This window comes from Lissotriton vulgaris, chromosome 1_1 (assembly GCF_964263255.1).
Source record: "Lissotriton vulgaris chromosome 1_1, aLisVul1.2, whole genome shotgun sequence".
Classification (NCBI taxonomy): Eukaryota; Metazoa; Chordata; class Amphibia; order Caudata; family Salamandridae; genus Lissotriton; species Lissotriton vulgaris.
In genome coordinates, this window is record NC_141685.1 from 732,783,986 (window position 1) to 732,809,583 (window position 25,598).

Here is a 25,598-nt window from a genome sequence, read left to right on the forward strand (position 1 = left end):
GATCGCCCCATCACCCTGGAGGAAGTGCTTTAGGCTATTCCCCTATTACATCCCGGCAAGACGCCTGGCCCTGACGGGTTCCCGCAGGAATATTATGCCGCCTTCCGGGCCACCCTGGCCCCTTAGCTACTGACCCTTTTTCACCATGTGGCAGACACCGGATCTTTTCCCTCCGAATCCGACCTGGCCACAATAGTGGTCATCCCCAAGACCCACCCACCCTCCACGAGCTGCGCGGAATACCGCCCGATCTCGCTCATCAGCACAGAGATCAAGCTCTACGCCACCATACTAGCCCAGAGGCCCAAGCCTCTTCTGCCGGACCTGATCCACCCAGATCAGTGCGGATTTATGCCCGATCGGGGCACTCGCCATTGCATCCGGCGCCTCCACTTGGCCTTAGCCCATTGTGCTTGACTCTCCCCCTACCTGGCCCTTCTTTTCCTCGATTTTGAAAAGGCCTTTGACACGGTGAACTGGGACTACCTAAAGGATGTGCTGGAGACGATGGGATTTGGTCTTTTCTTCCGCCGTCTTATCGGGGTCCTCTATGCCAACCCCCGGGCGTTGTTCAATGGAGTGCTCTCTGAGGCCTTTCCAATTCATCGAGGCATGCGCCATGGGTGTGCCCTTTCACCTTTTCAAGTCGCACTGGCGATGGAGCCCCTGGCAGCGATCATTCACCAGGACCCCCTTGTCCAAGGCTGGACCTGGAACGAGAGCTACATAGATAAAATAGCCCTCTACGCCGATGATGTGGTCCTGTATCTGGCAGAACCGGCGACCTCGGGCCCTAAGAGCTTGCTGTCCATCGCGGCCTTCGGAAAGGTCTCCGGACTCCAACTCAACGTGGCTAAATCTACTTTGTTCCGATTACACCCCTCGAGAGACTGCTTCGACTGGCAGTCGGACATCCCTTTACGGCGCCAATCAGTCAAATACCTAGGGATATGGATATCCATCCTGCCGGAGCGGAGTAGGCAATGAATATTGCCCCCTTGGTTGCCCGAATGAAGGCTGAGCTTAAAAAGTGGCAGTCGCTCCCCCTCAACCCCTTAGGGAGGAGAGCACTCTTTAAAATGATGGTCCTCCCGCGCTCTCTCTACGTCCTACAGAACACTTCCCTCTCCCTCCCCCGCGCTTGGTTCCGCGAGTTAGACGGTCTTCTGACCCGCTTTCTATGGGGGAATGGTCGCCCGCGTTTATCCCTGGCACGCACCCGAATTCCCCCTTACGACGGGGGACTGGGGTGACTCACCTCTTCCTCTACTACCTTGCCTCCAAACTCCTTGTTGTCTATGACTGGTATGCGGGGGGCTGGTCCGACCCAGCATACCGGGTGGAACTCAAGAACGGATTTCCCCCGAATCCAAGCCTTCTTGTATGGCAGTTCTGTGCCGCACTCTTTGGCACCTATTACTAGGACGATTTTCATGGCTTGGCGTGCAGCTCTGCGCTACACGGGCTGGAACCACAAACTTACTAGACAAACACCACTGTGGCATGGCACTTGGCTCCGGGAAGTGGCGGCCCTGGATGGGTTCCGTCGGTAGGATCTGGTTGATGTCTCGGTTCTGGGGGACGTTTGGGTCAGGGATCACATCCGGGCTTTAGCGGACCTACAGCGGAACCATGTCCTTTTCCACACCAGGCACTTTCGATACCTGCAGCTCCAGACGCATCTCCCACTGCCAGTCCGCCCGCAGGAGGCCCAGGTAATGATGGGAAACTTGGGGAGGGGCGGGTATCCCGCATCTATCGTTCCCTAGTCAATAATGGCCCTGCGTCCCTAGACACGCTGCGCGCTCGCTGGGAGGAGTGGGTGGGTCCCCTGGAGTAGGCGGAATGGAGGGATGCCCCCATGGCGCCTAGAACCCTAACCACATCGGCCAAACTACGCCTGGTCCAAATTTACTATCTGCATGCGGCCTACCTCTCCCCTGAGCGCCTCTTCTGCGCCCGACTACGACCCTCCCCAAATTGCTCAAGGTGCGGCTTAGCGCCCGCGGATTTCTATCACATGGCGTGGCTCTGCCTCGGGTTCGCCGGGTTCTGGAGGGGGGGGTTGGAGCGTGAGCTCACAAAGGGCCCTGGGCTGGGATGTTCCCCACGAGACATTGCGGCTGCTGTTGGGGGGTCTTTGACGGTCTGGATGGTTCCAGGTCGGACAAGCGCCTGCTGGGGACGGAGATAGCGGTGGCCAAATGAGACATAGCTAGGCCCTGGTACCGAGCCGCGCCGCCTACTGTGGGTGGGTGGAGGAGGGGGGGGTTGATTGGTGCGGGACCCAGGAGGAGGCCCTCTTTGAAGCCAGGGGGGCAACGGAACTGTTCCACAGGATTTGGGGGAAGTGGTTCAATCTCATTCCACCGGGACTGGAGATATACTGCGCGACTCCTGCCTTTTGTCTAACGATACAAGATTTGTATACGGACTGGAGAAGACTGACCCGACATACGGCTTAACGATTGTACATTACTGTATGTGTTGAATGAGCTGCACTAATGAATTTCCTTTGTTGTTTTAAATGCCTAATAAAGTTGATTATCAAAAAAAACCTGCATTCACCTGTGCCCACACACTGACCTAGACGATTAACCGGATGGCACACCTACTGAACATGAAGGGAATGGAAATGTCACAGTAGAGCGCCGGTTGCACACACGACCCCACCAAGCACTACACTGGGATCGTTTCTTCACACAATCTGATACGAAGTTTGGACAGACATCTTCGCAGAGTTCGCCCCAGTTGTTATGATGTTTAAAGTTGAATTGATGTTTTCGCTGCAACAGACCGGTCCACAGCTGCTTACCCGTGGCGCGCACTCACCAACGCAATGTCTACTCCTGCAATCCTTGGCGATTACACATACTAGCAATGGCACAAGCTAATGTACTAACATGGAATATATGTGGCATGCATACACCCACACGACGATATTCAATATTCGCCTACCTCCAGAGACATTAGGTAGGCATTGCCCTGTTACAGAAAACACACATGACACAAGTAGAACTAGACAGACTGTGCAGGCATTGGAGGGCAGGTATACGGTGCTGTGTACTCCGCACGCGCAAGAGGCGAGTTAATTTGGGTGAGGGTGGGCACCCTGTTCGTCTGCGAGGAAGTGGCAATAGATGATGAGGGCAGATACACCATCGTACGAGGACAGCTCAATAGTCAAGCGATACTGCTAGGATCGATATACGCCCCAAACGTGGACCGGCCCTCCTTTTTGGTACATCACAAGCACTGACCCTTACGCTGGGCTTCCCTGGATGCTGGGAGGGGAAATCAATTTGGTGCTCAACGTTGACCTAAATAGATAGTTTCCCCCTCTTAACAGAACCTCTGCTGTGTCTAACGCTCACACTCACGGACTGGCTCACTCACTGGGCGTTTCCGGCTGTATGGCGTGTTCTAAACCCCACTGAACATATTTACTCCTATTACTCAGCGGTATATGACCTACATGTATGCCTTGACAGACTAGTGGGTTCTCAATTGCTGCTCCAGCTTGTCGTGAAAAGAGAATAACTCGGTCGGACACATTCCGATCATAACTGTCTGTGGATGCAGCTTAGCTGGGAGGCGGACCACCCCCCAATACCCACATGGCGTCTCCAAACAACTGCACTGGAAGATCCAGAATTCCGTTCGTCATTGGAGACGGCCATCCTCACATATTTCGAACTCAACGAGGGTACTGCGAGCAGTGCGCTCATAGAATGGGACTCCTTTAAAATAACGATCAGGGGGCACTGTTTGGGGGACACGTGGAACATACGTAGGCAACTGTCTGCCCACTTGCGAAGTTAGAAACCCAGCTGCTAGGGTGCGAACGTGAGGGGGAAGAGCTGCAAAGGATTTGAGCCGCCTGGAACGGCTACGCGCAAAACACGAAGACCTACTGGAGCGATTACGATGCCATAATTTAACCGCACACACAGCTCACACACAGGGCCATGACGGAACACTATGCCCAGTTGTACCAATCTAGAGGGCGTATTCTTATTAAAACCAGATAGGAAGACCACGGCCCTGGATTCATACAGACCCTTAGCCTTACGCAATACGGACTATAATATACTCGCCAAAGTGTTAGCAGAAAGACTGGCACAAGTGGTCCCCGAACTGATCCACACCAATTAGAACGGCTTTGTGCCCGCACGGAGCACCTCCCTGAATGGGAGGCAGTTTTTCATGGTGGCAACAAATGCCATACAGGAATGGCACAGGGCGGGGTGTCTCATATTAGACCTGGAAGAAGAATTAGATTGCTTAGAACGGGGCTACCTATCTGCAGCACTATTGCGATACGATCCGGGTCTGGGGTTTCTCCAAATGGTCAACTTGCTGTACACAAATCCTACAGGCCGTGTGCGACTAGGACCGTACATATCTAATGCTATACCAGTGCGCAGGTGCACCAGAAAAGGCTGCCCTTTATCCCCTCTCCTATTCGCGCTTGAGATAGAGCCCCTAGCGGAGCCGATGCGAATGACAATAGGAGCTGGTATACCCCTGGGAGATGAAATACACCAGGTATCACTCTACTCAGAGTTAAGGACATAGAGAGAATACCTGATCAACTGGCGCACTTCTTGCAGGAATTCGCCGCTATCTCTGGACTGAGAGTGAATGTTGACAAGTCCTTCATATATGCCTTCAATGAGGGAGGTCGAGACCCAGGATACACTCTGAATGGTAAAAGAGTGCTATGGAGAGAGAGAGCATCTTCTGCTACATGGGGATCCAGATATACCGCCAACCGAGAGACTTGTTAAAGGGAACCTGGGGAGGGCTTTAACAGCAATCCAGTCGCAAATGTGATTCTGGAGCACACTTCAGTTGGCGGTCACTGGCAGGGTGGCACTTGCCAAGATGGTGATGTTCCCAGACTCATGTACTACGTCGCCAACTAGCCTTTATATATCCCAGCAACCTTTTTTGTTACGCTCACTAAAGTGAGCTCACAAGTGGGTCAGGTGGTCTCCAAGTGTCTCTTCCAATTGAGAAAAATCCGGAAGGTTTTTCGCCTCTTGACCCTGGAAGCTTTGACACAGGTGGTGATCGCTACTGTGATCTCCCACCTAGATTACGCAAACACAATCTATCTGGGCCTCCCTCAGTTTCTTCTGAAACGCCTTCAGATGGTGCAAAATCATGCAGCCAGACTGATTCTGAGCCAGCCCAGATGTCAATCAGCCACCCCCCTTCTGAAGACACTTCACTGGCTCCCTGTGGCCCAGCGTTGCACCTTCAAAGGTGGCTGTATGATATTTAAAGAGCTTCACTGCAAAAGTCCTACATTTATTACGAAACTTATCATGAAGCATGTCCCGTCCCGAAATCTACGCTCGGCTCACCAATGTCTCTTACAGACACCATCCTTTAAACGCAAACGCTCGGGCAGTTGCAGATTCGGCACCCTGGAACTCGCCTGTGGAATGCCTTTCCTCTTGAGATCCGGCTATATCCGGACCTCATGTCATTTAGGAAATCCTTAAAGACCTGGCTCTACGAACAAGCATACCACTAACTCTGCAGGCTTTAAACTCTGACTTCGTACTCCGTCTTCAACAGCACCAGGAAACGAATCTGTGTCAGTGCGCTTAACAAATCATTGTTAACATAACTAAACTACTCAGGGACTTTCTATGGGGAAGCACAAGACACAGAATGGCATTAGCGAAACTATACTTGCCTACCGACCAGGGAGGCCTTGCTGCACCACGTTTTGAGCACTACTATTTGGCTGCCCAACTGCAGTGGATAGCCCGCTGGCTTGCGGATAGAAACCAAGCGGACACGGCAACCACACTACCACCATACTCGCTGGAAAAAATAGTCAGGCAATTTCAACCCGCCACTAAGGCCACACCACCAACACTGCTACTGCTAGCGGTGGCATACAAATGCTACTGCAGATATCTAATTATCACCAGAAACATTATCCCCCAAGCACCAGCAATACCACTAGAGGTATCTCCCAGCGGGCCTGCAGTACTTGCGTCCCATTCACTCATGGAATAGCTAAATGGAAGATTTACAGACATTAGGAGACCTGTACCGTGATGGGGCACTCATACCGTATATGTCTTTAGTGGGGGACGAAGGGCTCCCAACGGGACAATTCCTAACACATCGCTCACTGATACCTACACTAACAGCCAGATGGGAGGAAGAGGAGGGGAGGGGGGGGGGGGGGGGGGGTGGACGACATGAATACCGAGCTGAGCCCACACCTCACCATATGGTACTTACATATCATGGGGCGTGGACGGTACCTTATACGCTGGTTCACGGCATCTCTTCGGACCCATGCGGCACTCAGCTTAGACCCACTTCGCCATAAATGGGAGCTAGACTTGGGGCGAAAACTAGCGGATAAAGAATGGACACGGATACTAAAGAGCCTTGTACGCGTACCTAGAAATATGAGATTCAGGCAAATACAGCTATACATTGTTCACAGGGCATACCTCACGCCGGCAACGATCAATCGTTACTTTCACCGCACAGATGCGGCATGTCCAAGATGTGCTGAACCAGGGGCTGAACTGATAAACATGCTATGGAGCTGCCCTAGAAAACATCCATATTGGCACACAATAGGCAGACTGCTACATACATGCACAGATCGCGACCTACCCTTTGAGTGGACAGTATACCTACTGCATCACTTTCGGAGGGCCCCTGCCACAAAGGTAATATCCAGGTTTCTGGACCTGGGGATAGTGGTCGCTAAGCGACTTTTAACGAAGGACCCACCGCACACACGTGTGGCATCACCGCTGCTAGCATGGGCCAAAGCGGGGGGAACTGCCATTCATCACGAAGAAACACTGGGGCTACGTAAAGAATCCATAGCAACCAAAGGGGATGTCTTCCTCCACGCACTGCAGCAAGCTGAGGGAGGAGGTTCGGAGGGGCGACCTGATCAGGAGGACTGCGAGCCAGTAATGGGAGCCACATACACCCCCAGAGAGGAGGCTGTGATATTCCGTGAACACATAGGAGTTAACTAAATGCCTGCGCAGAAGTGGACACCACAGTCAGGAGGGGACAAATGTTAGGCAGATTAGAAATTGCTAGATAGACGCGTGCATGGGGGGGGGGGGGGGGGGGGGGGGGAGACGACAGAGGGGGGATAAATACATATGGACCGGTCAATGTTGTTTTCGTTCTTTGATACATCATCTGTTCGGAGGCCCATGGTGAATGTACTGGAAGGACTTTTGCGGATCATCATAACTGTCCCAACAATACTTCATTGTATTTAGAGGTAATTTTCTACACAATGTTACACTGGTCGAAGATCAGGGGCGATCCTTGGTCTCTTACAGAAGGAATTGTACGTTATCAACTGTACGCCTTACACAAACGTAAAAAGAAATGCATGTCATACTGATGATTGATGGTTACACATGTATCATAACCCAACCTATTTTTACTGTAAAAACAGCTTCCCAAGCACCTGCTGCCTTTCATAAGAATGCAAAAATCATTAAAACAGATTTAAATAAAAAAAAAAATGGGGATGCATGCTTGGGTGAGACACACTTGGAGAGAGACCTTTCCAGGGAGCATAGCAACACGCACCTTTGATGTAGAACGACGATCTATGTCCTAAGGTATGGGGTCTGCTGACAAAGCACAGAGATCTTCTATTATATAACAATACCTATTCTATCCACGAGGAGGGAGCCTAGGCACTATAGTCCTTACTCCACGGTCTTTATATAATGATGTCTCCCTTTGTTATGTATGGTCTTGCTGCAATGCTAACTATATTTGTGTTATGCATATTTACTCTTGTTGTGGCCCGTACGTATACTGCATCTTAGAGCACATTAGATAAAATAAACATTTTGAAATATTTCCATGACTGTCAGATCTTACTGTGGACAGGTACGAGTGTTGGCGAAAGGGTGTGTTTTGTTACCTCGATTCATGAGAGATCCGGAAGTTGTGCATTATGGGGTGTCTGATCATTAGGTTCTCCATATGTGAGGAGGGTAGCAAATGAGACACCATCGCTAGTCGGTCCTGGGCACTAAGGTGGTAGGAAGGCATAGCCCCTATGCACTGAGGGCCCATATTCCTGTGCATAGTTTTGTGTATGTGCAGAATCCCTGCAACAAATTAACGCTACCTCATAGTTAACGCTACCTCATAGTTGTATTTTGCCCATTCTCAAGGTGGATCGAAGCAGGATCTTGTGTCCACTGTGATGTCAAGTCTGCTGATACTTTCCTGATCCTCAAGGTAATATCCCAGTGGGGCATTCCAGAGGCGATCAGATCCAACAATGGCTCCCACTTTGTCAATAATATCTTCTCCCATTTTACCACCTTGTTGGGAATAATGCACAAACTGTCTTCAGCTTACCATCCCAAAAGCAAAGGTATTGTGGAGCGCCTTAATGGCCTCCTCCAGAATAAAATAAGTAAACTATGTGTGACATTGCAAAAGAAATGGATGCACTGTCTCCCACTAGCACTTTTTGCCTTAATAAACACCCCAGGATCAGATCCCCATTTGACTCCTCATCAAATTTTGACAGGCCGAACAATGAGCACATTTGTGCCATTAACAAAGCAGAAGTTTGAGACCGAGTTCACCTGAAGTTGTACAAACTAAAATGAATGTATATATGTCAAAGTTAACAAAGATTGCTCAGTTCTTCTCCAACCGTATAGCTGACAAGCGCGACCATGCACCTCATGTAGATGACCAACAGACACCAATGCCATTGGGAACGTTAGTTTACACCCAAAACTTTGGGCGCAAGTTGAAGGATAGCTGATATAATGGACCCTTTCCTGTGACTGAAAGCACGATTATAGGGGTGAAAGTTTAAGGCCACAAACCATGGATTCATCTGACAGATATCCACTTAGCCCAGACCATGCAATCCAATCCATCCCTTCCGACATCGAGCAGGAAAAAGAGGGGGGAGAACAGGAGGAGCAACCGGAGTAAAAACCCCCTCCGTCATGTCAACAATAAACAATGCTTCTTTTCAGTTGTATATTTTCTGTTTGTTTTTCTTTCTTTGTGCACTAATACTACTATTCTTAGCCCTAGTGCATTTTTATTCCTTTCATCCTACATCAACTATTACAAGCATGTGCAGAACTGTCGATAATGATACTGACCATCACCCTTTCCATACTGCTTTATTTGAGAATATGTGGTGCCAGTACATGTATAGCGTAGGCATATCCAACACAAGCTGTTATATATGCTCACTCATCCCCTGTGCTGCTGCAGTAGACAGATTTCATCTCCCTAAAGAGGTATCCCTAAATATTACATGCCGTCTACTGCACCTCCTTTTATGCAGAATAAAAGCACAGCTACAACCAACTCATGTTGTCCCTGTAACTGCACGAGTTACAACAACTAGATTGGACACCACTCCTGAGGTCCTACAAGTTCTGACAGAAAAAAAAGAGATAATGGAAGAGATATCAAGAATGAAAAAGACAGGGCAAAAGAGGGCACACACAGGGTGGGAAAAGGGGTACTGTACCGAGGCATTTTTGGAAGGTCTTAACCATCGTTCAAATTTAGTAATTATTTAGCTAACCCTCTACCCCCTGACTGAGCGAGCAGACCAGGTCTTAGACAGGAAGGGATCAGTATTTGCCCATGACAAATGGCACACTGGAGCCAAGTTCACACGTAGAGCAATATCATTATGGGATGTTACCAAGACAAACGGTCACTTAAGATTTGATAAGATAAGCCATTGTCAAGAAATATGGGATGCAATTATACAGATATACATGGACAGGAATTACCACGCAACCAAGAAAAGCAATGAAGTTAATAGTTTTCTCTTTGTTTCAGAGGAAATGGGATAGTAGGTTGAGGTTGGGAACAACCTCAACTGCAAGATTATCACCTACAACGTAGACTTGCAGGGCGGTACCTCCAGCCTGACTGATCACTATTGGATGTGGGGGGCCAGGCTGTGCATGCAACCACCCCCCGAACTGGAATGGCCTCTGCTCCCTTGTGGCTCTACACACCCCCTCACTGGTGATACCAGGTGTGGACATTTCCCAGTTACATGACCACATCATAGGCCATCCAACAACCTTGCTTCATCAACATCGGACAAAAAACTGTGGAATAGCATGGTACGCCAGTTTGGAAAGAAGTCCCACAGGAATACAGACTATTAAACGATGCCCAGCTCTTTTTTGGTAGCATCCTACCATTTGTTCAGGCAAAAGCAACTGCTCGCTGGCTGCAAGCGACACGCTGGGAGTTAATGAAGACAATCAATGCAATTAAAGATAGATTCAATACCATCAAGGAAGAACTCCAAGCCCTTAGACTGATGGTATGTAGCCCATGTACTGGACTTCGTGACGGCCATGGACGGAGGGGTATGTAAGAAGACTGGGTTGGTCTGCTATGTGCCGGCCAACGATTATTATTATTATTTATTTTATTTTATATTCTTGTAAAGCGCCAGACTAGACCCCTGAAGGGGTATCTCCGCGCTATTGCTGCAACAAGGAGAGTTCTGATTTAAATCGTATGTCCAAACTAAAGTAAAAAGCTACAGGGCATTATTTGCTAGGGTACAGATAGGTTTTTAAAATTTTCCGGAAAGTCAGGTGACTAGAGAGAGATCTTAATTCCGGGGGCAGAGAATTCCAGAGTATTGGTCCGGCATGGGCTAGTGCACGGCCGCCTTGTCTGGTCTTTTTTACTCTGGGTACTTGCAGTAACTGCTGATGACTGGAGCGCAAAAGGCGCCCTGGAGTGTAGGGCTGGAAAATTTTGGTCATGTATTTTGGGCCCTCCCCTATCATACTCTTATGGATAGTACATAGCGTTTTAAACTGGACTCGTTTCCTCACTGGGAGCCAGTGGAGTCTCATCAGCAGGGGATATGAGGGTGTCCTTGGAGGGGCATTCAGGATAATCCTTGCAGCTGTATTTTGGATTACCTGCAGTTTACTAAGTTGCTCCTCGTTAGCTCCAAGGAGCAAACCATTGCAGTAATCAACCCTGCTGATGACAAGAGCCTGTACAAGCGTCTTTCTATGATGGTCCGGTATGTAGGGGAAGACACGTCTTAACATACCAATAGCCCGAAAGCAGTTTCCAGCAACTTGATTAACGTGGCCTTTGAAAGTAAGTTGCTGATCAAAAAGCACTCCCAAGTTCCTGACTGTACTCTTGGGAATAGGGACAGGGCCCAGCTCTAAGGGCCACCAGTCGGATGCCCAGTGTGTCGCCGCTTGCCCAAAACACATGACCTCCGTCTTCCCTACATTACACTGCAGACAGTTAGATGACATCCACTCTGCAATGGCTCTCATGCCATCTGCAAAAGATCTTTTTATTGCAGGTGTAAGGTTTTTGAAGGGAAAAAGGAGTTGGGTGTCGTCGGCATACGACACTGGGGTGAAGCCGAAAGATCTTGCTAAGTTGGCTAAGGGGGCCACATACACATTGAAGAGTGTAGGACTCAAACACGAGCCTTGTGGCACTCCCTTATTGAGCTCCCTAAGAGTGGATTTGTGGGAGCCCAGCCTAACTTCTTGATAACAACCAGTCAAAAAGCTCTTCATCCATGCCAGAGCCTCTCCCTCTACACCCACCTCGCCTAGTCGGTTGAGGAGCACCGTGTGAGACACCGTATCAAAAGCGGCGGAAAGGTCCAACAGCACCAGAATCATTGAGCTGCCATCATCCAGTGCCATTTTGATGTTGTTGGTCACCGTCTGAAGGGCTGATTCTGTGCTGTGGTTTGGCCTGAACCCCGATTGCGAATGGTCCAGGCCATCCGTCGCCTCAAGATGTTGAGAGAGATAGGTGTTCACGTGCCTCTCCGTAACCTTGCCCAGGTAGGGTAGGAGGGAGATAGGTCGTAAATTGGAGAGGTCTGTCCATGGGGAAGATGCCTTTTTCCTAATCGGGTTCACCACCGCCTTTTTCCAGTCTGCTGGAACCTGACCTTTTGTTAGTGAAATGTTCACCAAATCTAACATGGGAGGTCCCAGGAGGGAAATCATGGGGCCAATCATCTTGGCGGGAATAAGGTCACTTGGCGACCCTGATTTAATTTGAGGACGATGAGGACAATGCGACATTGACTGAGGCCGTTCAGACATTGCATGACCTACACAAGAAAATGGTTGATTAAGGGGATGCCCCCGACGGGTGGTTTGAGGGCTGGTTTGAATGGGTGCCGTCCTGGATGTCGGGGTTGTTTAAGGCCTTGTTGCCTTTTATAGCAATATTTCTCTAGATGTGTCTTGTTTTTCAGGTAGCAATAGCATATTGAAAAAGGATGACAGCTAAAATGTGAGGAGCCTTTTTGGTTAGGAAAACCACTAATGAAGCTGAGGGATGGATTAGCAAGCATAAGGTGATCCCCCTAGTAGATGGAAAAAATATTGAAGAATCAACTAGAGGAGGCACCGATGTACAGAAATAATAGGAATACATTTTATAGACATATACACACAAATATAAAATCCCAAACCCCAATAGAAACATTTCAGGTGAGGGACAGTTCAGAACCTAAGTAAGTAGTGAACCAGCCATGGCTAATAAATGGATGTGCTAAAAAAGGTTCCGCAGAATTACACAGGTCACAGTACACATTAGTTTTAGGAAACACACATCAAATTTGCATGGATAATGTAGCTGCGCTGAAACGCAGAAATTGAAATTTCTTTGCAGATTCAAACTTGACAGGACATCAATAATTAGTATAGACGCCACAGAAAATGTCACCACATTTGTATCTGTTTAACAAACAAGAGATCAACAGTAGAAATTGTTTTTTGCACTGTCATGAAGCACTGAGTAGAGGCTGGTAACAATGGTGGATTCTGCCTAGGCCCAAACCTGTTGAGAATATGTTCGAGTCAGATAGGCTGGGATTGGCCCGGGGACGTCAAACAAGAGATAATCACTCGCTATACAGAAAAACAAAAATTTGTTTCTACGATTATCTCACTCTTATTCTAAAAACTAAATGAAAAACTCACCAGAAGGGGCTTCTGCTAAACATAGGCATCTACAGTGTTTAGGTACTATCTTATCTGCCCAGCTTGCTATTTGCGTCATAGAAGAATTTGTAACCCGTATTTTGTGTGGATTTTCCAGTATATATACTCCTGCGTTTAATCCAGAACTTTGAACTTCAGACCCTGGTGTCTGGTTGAGACTGGCTGATTTTCCCAATTGATTGATTGATTAAAACCATATTATTGTGCAAAATTATTCTGTCTTACTTTAATAGATTTTCCTCCAACAAGGGCAAACCCTGAAAACTAGTGTCTTATAGCCCTCTAAGATACGGAGGCAAAAGCATAAGCCAAAATACTTCTACAAGACATTGAATGCTGGGCTACTGAGAAACCAACACTATCAGACGGGCTTACTTCACAACTGCAGCACTATCAACATCTTCACATTATCTTATATGGCATTCTGGTCAATATTAACCCCCAGGCCCCCCTTTAACTGTGTTTTGTGGATTTTGCAGTACGATGATAGCCTTGTAATCCTAGACCAGAATAAAGTAGGGAACCAGAGAGCCTTATATCATGATCTTTGGTAAATATAAAAATAAAGCTGCAATGAAATGGTTTCTAGGACCAAGAATTTTGACTTCTTACCCTTATTAAGTTACCTAGTAATTTAGATGCCCAACAACGGCGTTCACCAGTTTTCACACATAGGAAAACACGGCTGCAACTTATATGTTTGCACTCCATCAGAGGACGCCATCCTTAAGGTAATCAGGGTGGAGTTCCTTGTTCCTACCATCTCTCCCTTATATACTACCGATCATTTCAGCAAAAATCAATACTTTATTAGATCAAATTCACTGTAAAATCTTCCGAAAATTATTTTGTCTCCCAGACGCCATAACATGCTCACAAGTGTGCTTAGAGTTTGGTTTACAAATGCAAGATCTTGCCTACAATGCAGCTTTCCTAATATATTGCTACAGCATAAAACTCTCTGCAGTTGAAACTCCGAAATTCCATCTCAACAAGGTCATTGACAACAAAGATTGCACCAAAGATCCATTGGTACACCATTCAGGAAGACCAAGAACAGCTCTGGAAATCAATTGTAAATGGCCGAAATTAACTTCGAAAACAACCCTAAAATCTTTGCTAAAAACAAAGTTGATACTACTCTTGTGCACAAAAGATCTAAGAACTTCAGCACTTTCCGGTAAAGCTACAATTCATTGTGAATCATACACTACATGCCAAAAACACTTTAGGCAATGAATAGGTTCAATTGGAACAACATCAGCTGCATAAGATTCCAGATCGACCCAATTAACGAATTCAGGAGAAAATGAGTCGCAGCATCAAAAGAATCATACCAGGACAGACTGCATTCTTACAAAGAAACAATTATCCAACTCATGTGGGGCTTTGAACATGCAAGGTGAGGTAGTGTTTGAGCACATAGGACATCTCTGAGTTGTCCTATGTGTTTTTGCTAAGCTCTTGAAGCTCATTTTCACAAAACTAAATGAGAATGCATTATTTTAGAGTTAGTTTTTTCATAAAGTTACATTAAATATATGTTTTTAACCCTTTCCTTGCTGCCGTCGGCCATTGGCCGACGGCAGCGTTACCTCCCCAGTGCTGCCGTCGGCCAATGGCCGACGCGCCCCACCCGCGCACGGAAACGCCCGCACCGCAGCGGAATTACCGCAGTGGTTAACGGCTTAATAATCACAAATTGGGCTAGGTTTTGTAAATCTTTATTAATTGAACAATAAAATGTAATACGACAGAGCAATGGCCATAACTTATAAATTATATGCTAAAGTGTTTGAAGGAGGTAAACAGCTGTTGAAATATTGACAGGGCAAAAGTAAATGCAGTGTTTAAGATTGAAGAGATGATTTGGAGAAGAAAAGAACAGCAATCTAGTTTTGACTTGAAGTAGGTTTATTGAATTACAGTGGTAAAGACCCCATCCAGCATTCAAGCCTTGCAACAGTCAACTGACCAGTAGCTCACATTCCAAGGCAACATCATGTTCTACATTCAAGATCCTGTAATCTAGAAACGGGAAGCTATGATCTAGGGTAGACCCAGGACACTACATCACATCCCTCTCAATAACAACCAATTAAACAATAAGAACATAGAGAAAACGAATTAAAATAAATAGATTACAAAAACCAGATAAAACATTACTCATTAAACACAATCTTGCAATCTAAAAGGACGTCCAACCACTCTGCGAGGCCTGTCAACTTTCCCTTGTGGAGAAACATCTGAACATAGAGTCACATCAGTACGTTGACATTTGGCACTCTGTTCAAGTTCCACACCCTGTGGTCACTAATTTTAATAGCATTCTTGAAAATCTTTATCACCTTGAAAGGTACACTGAATTTTGAACCCCCTTTACCTAAGCGAGGAGATCTAATCTTCACCCAATCACCCACAAACACCACCGTTTCTTTGACAGCTCTTCTCCCATCAAACCATGTCTTCCACTTCTCCATAACCACTCTCTCTCCAACCTTCCACACAATCACAGTTTTCATCGACTCACAATTTTTTAGTGGAGACCCACGAAGGACAGACGTCTGTGTTCACTACCCTCTTATTGAATAGTCGGAAAGGAGATAACCCTGTAGATGAATGTGGGGTAAATCTATATTCCCCCACTTTCTTTCTCATGGCCCCCTCCCAGTCAACTCCAGTTGCTACAACCTGTTGCAAAGTTTTTTTCAGTACTTTCACAAACCTCTCAACCACACTATTGATTTCCGGAAGATAGAGAGCTGCTTTCTTGTGTTTGATTCCCCTAGTAGACAGCGACTCCTCCACAACACCAGAGGTAAATTGCACACCACTGTCAAAGTAAAGACCGAGGAAAACACTCCCTCTCAAAAAGACCCTCCAAAAAGTCAATGACCACCGAAGATTCAACAGAGCTCGAAACCTTAACCTCTGGCCATCCAGAGTACATGCCCATACAAACCAGAACAAGCTAAACACGAGATCTTAGTTTGACAAGCCCCAAAACATCGATGGCAATATCGACCAAGGCTCATTAGACTGCTCTCGCAACACCATAGGTTGCGTTCTACATTTCAAAACCTTGACGCTGCACGCACACTCAGAACAATTCCTAACCGCCCTCTCAATCCAGACATCCATGGCTGGCCACGATTATGCTTCTCTCAATCTCGCTTTAGTTTTAGTTTTAACAATCCCCATATGACGACTGGTATTGGCACGCTTCAATAGCCTTTCCCATAAAGTGTGAGAAGTAATCAATCTGCTGCCCCTCAAAAGAAGACCATCAACCACTGTCAGCTCATCTTTGACCTGCCAAAATCCTTTTTAGGTCGAGCTCGCCCTGCATTCAATGCGAAGCATTCATTGCTGTCTGCTCGACAACTATTGTCAGCCGTTTTGGGGAATGAAGACACAAGAGTGGCACTAGCGCAGATTTGACCTCGTGGGCGCGCACGGCACCGTGCCCATCTCCTGCCTCGGAAGCTCCAACACCACACACGCATGCGCATACACAGACACACACACACACACACACATAAGCGCCCATGCACGCACGCACCCATACATACAGAGAACCTATCCCCGCCGTCGCATACACACACTGCATACACACACGCTCCCCCCCCCTCGGAAGCTCCAACACCACACACGCATACACAAACACACAAACACACACACACGAGCGCCCATGCACGCACGCACCCATACATACAGAGAACCCACCCCCGCCGTCGCATACACACACGCGCGCGCACAAACACACACACACACAGAGCACACACACAAGCGCACCAAGACCCCCGCCGCCCCCCCTACAACTAAGGATTGATAACGTTGGGCTTGTGCGCTTCTGACTCCCGACAGCATGGCAGCGTGCACACATCCCCCTCACACCCCACTCACCAGGTTCTTCGTTCGTGTCCCTCGGCAGCCATCCGGTCATTCTGGGCAACAGGCGGGTGCCGCGCTGAGACACAAATCTTCCGGCGGGCACAGGAGCGCGGGGTAGACTCCCGTCTGCTTCCTGTATTTGTCTGGCCCCGTCCCAACAAAGGTTGCCTGGCTTCCTGTTGAAGCCGGGCTGCGGCGGTGAGTTTGCTTGTCTTTTACGATTGCCGCTGCTATTCTTGCGAGATACGCTGGTGAATTCCTCACCGGTGCTTCCTTCCCCGTCGTGCACCTCCATGGAACCTACGGCCTCCATCCTCCGCCGCTTGAACCGGCATACAACCACGAGCTCTGCCTAACCCAAGAGACCGAAGTAGCCCAGCGTGTACTCCTATTAGGGGCCGGCATGAACATAGAGGAAGGACATCCGGTGAAACCCACGATCCATGTTAGGACACATTCATTAGAGCGTCTTGGCTGTCACCAACGACTTTGAAGAACGCGCAGTTGCGCAATGAAACACGTAACTTAGATTGTTTTAAAAATGTCTTTTCTATAAAGTATGTTCGATCCCAGAAAGAGGTTATTTATGAATCTTAATTTTCTCAGAAAAAATAGGTTTTGTAGCGAAATATCCAAATTACAGCTTTTTAAAAAACCCTGATGGCGGCCATTGTAATGCAGTCGTTCAGCTACATCTTAATAGGAGTTATGGTGCATATATATGTCTTAATTGTTTCCTAGACAGTTTCTCTTTCCCTGCTACTTTGTAACTATTCAAGATAGCCGCCACAGCGGATATGCTCGATTTCTGGCAATCCTAGTTTAGTGCGGTCTAGTGTTTATAGCACCACAGGCTGGGGATGTGGGCACCGCGCAGCACAGCAAGCTGACCCCCTTGTTAAGCTGGGGACTTTATGCTAGTTTTGTATTTTGCAGTTAATTCCACCCGTCATGCTTGGGCTGCTAATGGGGAAGGAGCACTTGGGTATCTTAAGTATAACTATTTTAGCACTGTCTTACATTAAAGCTGCAATTATGTAGTACCCATGTTTTGTGGAAAGAGGATTTGATGTATGCACCACACCTCACACAGAAATCAAGGCGTTTTTATTAAAGACCCGACTCTGTGGCTCTAGTTTTTATCCCACCAAGTTGCAGTTCCTTTGTTTTGGAACAGTCTCATGTGCGAGGCTCTAAATACATTCTGAATAACGTTGTGTCTCCAGGCAGGCACCACTACCGCTTTTTCTGCCATTCCTCGCTCCAGCAGAGCTTGGCGTCTCGCTGCAGTTTCCATGACGCCACCAGTTTCGCTCAGCTGACAGTGGATCAACGACGCCTTTGTGGTACTTAAAAACATCACAATGCACTTTGAAGCTACGTTTCTCTGTCAGCAACACATTATTTCAGCACACCTTCGGTGAATTAATCCCCCCCATGACATCCAGATCTTTTTAATTGAACTGCTACACCACTATTTTGCTATTATCAGGTAGAACTTAGTGTCTTTTTTCTGAAATTAAATACTTGCAGCCCCCTCCTGCGAGTGATCAGGTTTTGAATACCAAAAACGGTGACATTTCACAAAAATAAAAGGACAACAATTTTTCATCAACTGAGTGGCACAGATTCACAGTACCTAGAATCACAGAAGAGTCACTAAAAAAATAAATACAATGCCACTTTAAAAAAAAAACAGTGAGGTACATTTCAATTAAATTGCTTTCTTATACCGCTGCTAACTCGCCCTGCATTGTAACAAATAAAAACTTGCTTCCCACTGTTTTTAGTCCACCCTATCCAAAAACCGGAACATGAATTTGCTTAAATCTGCCAGGACCACCACAGCATCACTGGTTCAAATATGTTCTCTCAATGTTTCAAGCTTTATTACAAATGTCACAAAAATATGTTAATATTTCACTTCTGTTCTTGGATTTTCGTCACAATAAAATACACTGAACATAATCTTCACAAAAGTTATTTACAAAAGTTTAAGCTATTGCCATTATAAATTACAATCACTTATTCAAGTATTAATTATTTTAAAAAAAATAAAAGCCATTGTTATTTGTAATATCAATACATCTAAGTCATGTAAATACAAAACATGTTGCATTACAAATGCTATAGGTGTCACATTTGCGAAAGTTAGAACTATTAGCATTGTAATTGAATAAGCTATTAATTTAGCTATTTTCAAAAACAACACAAATAAAAAAATTGTAATTTACAAGACCAATAGCTCAAACTTTCCTAATGCGAGACCTATTGCATTGTAAATGCTTAAGTCCTGACTACAATCCTTCTCACACCACCCCTCAAGGATCATAGTCATCACCTTGGCTAATGTCTCTCCAATCACTTTCTGAGACAATACCATCACTAATCAGACAAACAGAAACCTCTTCCTCAAATTCTTCACCCCCAAAATAATCACACTCTTTAGACCCTTCATTATGCCCATCACCTAATCTAGATAAGCAATCAGCAAGAATGATACTGGAACCAGGCAAATAAGAGACAACAAAATTGAACTCCTGTAAGGCAACACCCACTTTCGTATACGGTGATAAACGAAATAAATTCCCTTTTTAGTGAAAACTTCTTTTAAAGGTTTATGATCCGTCAATACTTCAAACTTGCTCCTCCAAAGAAATGTATGCAACTTACAGAAAGACCGATTAATAGCCATAGCCTCTCTTTCCACAACTGAATAGTTGCAATCTGCACCTCTCAAACGTCTGGACATAGGCAAAATAACTTTCTCCACACCCTCAGATTTCTGAAACAATACTACACTTAAACCTTTGAAGCGGGAGTCTTTCTTTGGATCAAAACTGCCAAGACCTTGCGCATCGCTAAGACACTTCTTAAGATGCTCAAACTCTTCATCACAAGCTTTCGACCATACAAACTCACAGCCCTTCTTCAAAAGGTCTCTTAGATGTCCAGTCACACCGGCGAAATTGGGTACAAACTTGTGATAAAATACAGTCATTCTCAAGAATTTTACAAATTCATCTTTGTTCAGTGGAGTCCTGAGTTTGCAAATTGTGTCAAAGCAGCCTTAGGTCTAATACCGCTCACTGACACCAGGTGTTCCAAATTTTCAATTTCCACCACATTAAATGTGCACTTGTTTGCCATCAAAATCAATCCAGCATCACAGTCTTCTCAAGACCATTCTCAACCTCCCATCATGCTCTTCAAAATCCACAATTAACACCAAAACATCATCCCTGTATACTTTGACAACATCAACCCCCTTCAATATGTGATCCGTGACCCTCTGAAATACTGATGCTGCAGAGATCAAGCCAAAAGGCATCCTCAAAAAAGTAACGGTACCGAAGGGTGTAATAAAGGCAGTAAGGTCTTGAGAAGCGGAGTGTAATTTGACTTGATGATAAACCTAAGTCAGATCAAGTGATGAATAATTCTTTGCCCCCTACCACCCCCTTCCCCAAGAGAACAACATTTCATGGATGTTGGGCAAAGGGTACTGATCAACTACCACCACCTTCTTGAGTTCTCCTAAGTCCACACAATGCCTGGCCTCCCCATTGGCCTTATGGGACATAACAATTGGAGAAAGCCATTCCCTTGCTTTAACCTCCTGTATAATCCCATTGGTTTTCAATTTGTCTAATTCAACTCTCGTACTTTCTTTCACCATAAGTGGAACACTGCGGACTTTTGCTACCTTAGGAAGTGAACCAGGATGCATGTACTTCTTAAGACAGCCCAGTGTGCTATCAAACACCGCAGGAATCTCTTTGACCCAGGTTTTGCATTCTCTACCCACTTAGCTGACAGACGGAATCTCTTTTAAACACACAGAGGGGCTCTCATTGGGATCTTAAAAAAAACATAAATCACGTTGGTGAAACCAACTTATCAATGATTCACCCTCACATGGAAACATACACTTTTCCCGGGATGATTCTACCTTTATAATCAATTGTCCCCTAAAAGCAGGGCTAGACAAATCACAAAAAATTGTACTAGTCCTGCAGGACTAGTACCTTGAAAAATCTCCTCGACCTAATTGCAACCTACTTGACCTCCGTCTCTGAAAACGGAGCAAATGTGACAAGATAACCAGAATTAAAAAGGCATCTTTATTGCTCATTAACTTTGTGAGCTACAAAAATGCCTTTAAATCTTGTCATCTTGTCACATTTGCTCCGTTTTTCACAGAGGACAAAGGTTCGTTTGTCTTCCTACTCGCCAGAAAGGAAGACTAGGACCTAAAAACAGCTAGCCCTAGTTAAATTTAGCTAGCATATGCGAGCGGTCGAGTGGATTTTGAGAGCCCTGAAAAGTATCCTAGGAGATCAAAATTTCACCCCCATACATCCTTGGCATGTCAGGCTTCAATAAGGTGACCTTCTTTATCTGATACTGCTCACAAAAAGTATTGGCAATGTCACTTCGGCACCAGTCAAACAACATTTTCACTGGTGAGTCATTAACGAGTACCACTTCTATGGAACCATCGCCACCAGACCCTTTGACATGGTAAATGTTAACTTCTTCTACCTCCTCCTCATACAAATTCACTTCTCTAACTTTCTTCTGATCTCTTCCAGACCTACAACATCTTGCAAAATGACATATGCACCCCATGTGCTGCAAGAAACGTTCCACCCTGGACAGTCCTTAAAGTTCGCCATGTGGCCAGAGTTCCCACAGATGAAACAAGTACCCTGGAAATTGTTTGAACTGCCAGGTTTAATTTCTGCCTTATTGAAAGTTTAGTTTTTGAAACCTTTATTTTTTTCTTTGTCTTTATCTTCATCCAACTTTATAACAGCACTCTGAGCTTTATCAAGCGAAGCACTTTTCCGAATTGTTTCCAAACAAACTTTTGAATGTTCATGAGTTTTTGCAATCATGACTACCTCATGCAAAGAGGGATTATCCTACTGCCACAAACTTGTCTCTGGCTTTATCAATACTACAACCCAACATCAGCTGGTCTTCGAGACGCTCTTCTATTGACGCCCCAAAATTGCACGTCGAGGCCAACTTACGCAGCTCAGTGATATACTGTTCCACCTATTCTTCTTGTTTTTGCATTCTTCTGCCAAAGTGATACCTTTCCAGAACCATAATCACCATCAGAAAATAGAGTAAATCCAAATGTTTCATGCAGATCTCAAACTCATTGAGACCTGACGAATCACTATCCGAAAGCTCAGGAAGATGCTCAAAAACTCATTGACCCTCTGCACCAAAGCAGTGCATTAACAAAAGATGTTTTCTTTTCAGCACTAAGTGATATCCCGCATACCCGAGGATAATGGGTGAACACTTTTTTCATTTCAACCAAGGAGATTCGGCTACCAGGTGAGGACAAAAAGAAGGTTGGAGGAGGAACATTCTGCATGGGTATAAATGAAGCTGCCCAACAGAATCTTGTAGAAATTAAATCTTGTACTTGCTAAGTTACATTGACCTCTCTGTGAAGCAAGTGGTTACTACACAGCACACACAGATTATACCAATTATTGAACATCAAATATTTATAAACTGAAAATTATACACTTCAGTGACACAACCCACTAAGCGCAACCACAATTAGTAAAAAATAGTGTTGAGATAAAGATTTTTCATTTCTCACACTGATAATGAACTAGCTGCGAGCTTCAACAATGCAGATGACGAGCACAAAGAAGCTTTGGACCCAAGCATGAACATAAAGAAGTGCATATGAACACGCTGTGCGCATCAGCTTAGCAGAGGACAAGCACAAAGGAGCTGAAGCCGTGGACCTAAGCGTGAACATAAAGAAAAGCATATGGTGAACACAACAAATGCTGGGTGCATCAGCAAGACACTAACCAGTACCCACATTTAGCTGTCTGTACTGTTAAACAGAGGAAGATCTGCCGGTGCTGCCGAATCGGGCTGTGCGCTGTAGTTGTCAAAGTCTGCAGTTATCAGCGTATTGTTAACAAGGCTGTGCGCATCAGAGTGTCAGAAGAAGGAAGTTGTGCGCAACCACATAACTAAAAAGAAATGACAAAAACCCAAACAAATATGTACTCCAGGGCGTCCTACGCAGAGGCGTAAGTACGTCTAACGCAGTTCCTGTAGTCCACAGCACAGGAAATCCAATCCAAAATGGCCTCCATATGTCTGAGGTGGGTGATTACATGCGTCTAACGTGTAAGGAGTACTTCACCCTGGAGATAGAGTAAGAACACCAGTAATTACGTCAGAGTTGTTGCAACTGACAATACCAGCATGCGAAGAATGTCAGCACGCGCTTCCTAGCGTGCCAAACCTCCTAATGACAGCCGCCTTCATGTGCAAGACAGCGGGAGAATAAAGACTAAAAATAGCACCTTTCCCAAGAATTCATTCAAAAGAAAAGGGCTCCAAGCAGTCTCATAAAGGCACGTCAATGATCATCACAGCGTAGTCATCCTGCATAAGATGCTTTGTCAATCAGGTAAACTCGATGAGTTGGGGTCTCCAGTGGACACGTAAGTTCTTCCAGTCGTCGCCAAATGTAAGATTAAAGTGATGATTTGAAGAAGAAGAGAACAGCAATCCAGTGTTGACTTTAAGTAGGTTTATTAAATTACAGCGGTAAAGACCCCATCCAGCATTCAAGGCTTGCAACGGTCAACTGACCAGTAGCTCACATTCCTAGGCTACATCATGTTCTACAGTCCAGATCCTGTAACCTAGAAACAGAAAGCTATGTTCTAGGGCAGAACCAGGACTACACAGCGCTTACAAGTGAGTAGGAGAACGTGTGTGTAGGAGATGGTGAAGTGAAAAATGCAAGGAAGTACATGAAGGGGAGTGTGAATAAATTATGCTGAAAATTAAAGAGAAGAAGTGTGCGAATGGCAGATAAAGGATTACAGAAAGTGGGGTACAAAAAGGGCATAAGTGGATAACAGAAAGACTACAGAGGAAAGTTTACTGTGTGCACTGTTTGACATGTCTGGATACCAGGGCCAGAGTGGGGGGCGGGGAGACCGGTGCAGCCGCACCTGGTGCTGAGTTTGGGGTGTGTTGTATTTACAAATAACCTATGGGTTCCTTGTGTGTTCAGCAGCTTTTAGGCAACAATAAAAATGTCAAGATAAATCTGGTGATTAATGTTCCTGCTGGAGAACGATCAGAGTTTGTCTAGTGGCGCACATAGGGTTAATATGGTTGCTGCAAAAATGTGCATATCACAGAACGTGATTTTATGTGGATCGCTCAGTGGGTTAATGCTTTTCTCAGAGATCCTTTTGTTACTTGCCGTTCCTATGTTACAATCCTAATATAGCACAGTGACCTATGAACACTCAAAGTGCTGCATGCAAACTACATGGCATGGGTTAGAGTGTTATGTTTTTTGCCCATTTTTTTATTATCCTAATATTGCTAAAAAGGGTTAGCAGGGGTGGAAATACATTCTTATTACTAATGCCAACTTCAATCACTGTAGCAAGTTTTAAATCCCAAGTGTGTGCTTCTCCATACCAAACACTCATAAGATATATTTACTGCCTATTAGTATGGATTACATGATTCCTACACCATGTAATCCTCATTGTCTTATGTAACATTTGCTATAGACTGATTTACACATGCATGATTAACTTTCTCTGTATTATGTATGCGTGATGTAAAGTGCTCTGAAACCATACACTGATATGAGGACTAAAAAGCTAATGAAATGTGAGGGAGGGGTGATTAAGAGATGAAGGGCACTGTGGGAGGGTGATATTAATGAAATTCGTGGTTAAGGAAGTAATTAGGGGAGCGCTATAAAAGATTGTTGCACCAGGCGCCACCACCACTAGAGCCGGCCTTGCTGGATACAATAGAAATCTCACAGAGAGACACCCAATTACTAGTTGGTTGGTAAGCAGTTGGCAGCACAGAACTTTAGTTTAACTGTTTTAAGCTATGCCTACAATAATAATAGGCTATGCATCTTTGGAAGAATTACAATCTAAAGCTTCTTAGGGCACGCCCATTTTAAAGCACTCTTTTTTCCCTCTACACACTTTTTGCGTCCCCCTCAAAGGCAGATACAAGTCAAGGAAATCAGTTCAGGTTACACCAAACTGTTTAGAACGAGGGTTGCAGGTTATGCGTTGAATTAATTGTAAGAGGGGAGGCCTGTTAGCCAAGCAAGTTCACAGGGTAAGATGGTTGAAGCACCCAGGTCTCTGCTACTTGCCTGAACCAGATGATTTAACCAGGCCTCTGTCTCTTGCTGGTTTTCTTCCATTGCCCTAGTTGAATCAGAGAGGATGCAACAGTCTGGCTATCATAACCGATAGAGAGGAGACAAGGAGCATGGTTGCCCCAGCTCTTACTTAGCGAGGCCTAGCTTAACCTACCGGTACAGGGAGAGGATAAATGCCTGGATGTCCCAACTCATACTTAAAGGGGGGTAGGGGCCTGGCTCCCCAGCCATTTTAGAGAAGTGACGCAGACCTGACTTCCCCCGCCGGTTCAGGGAGGAAGCAGGGGCCTAGACGTCCCCGGATGGCACAGAGAAAGGGCACGCCTCGAAGTGAACACATTGCCAGGTCAGAATCGCCCATTTGTTCGTTTAACGAAAAAGGGTCAACACGTGTAAATGCAAAGAGAAAGAACAGCGGTTACTCCCTTCGGTGGCTT

General features: G+C 45.8%; 1 pseudogene; it reads left to right on the forward strand.

The window, feature by feature from the left end:
- Positions 1 to 12,346, forward strand: part of LOC147747727 (uncharacterized) — an 83,625-nt pseudogene extending 71,279 nt beyond the window's left edge.
- The last annotated feature ends 13,252 nt before the right edge of the window (positions 12,347 to 25,598 follow it).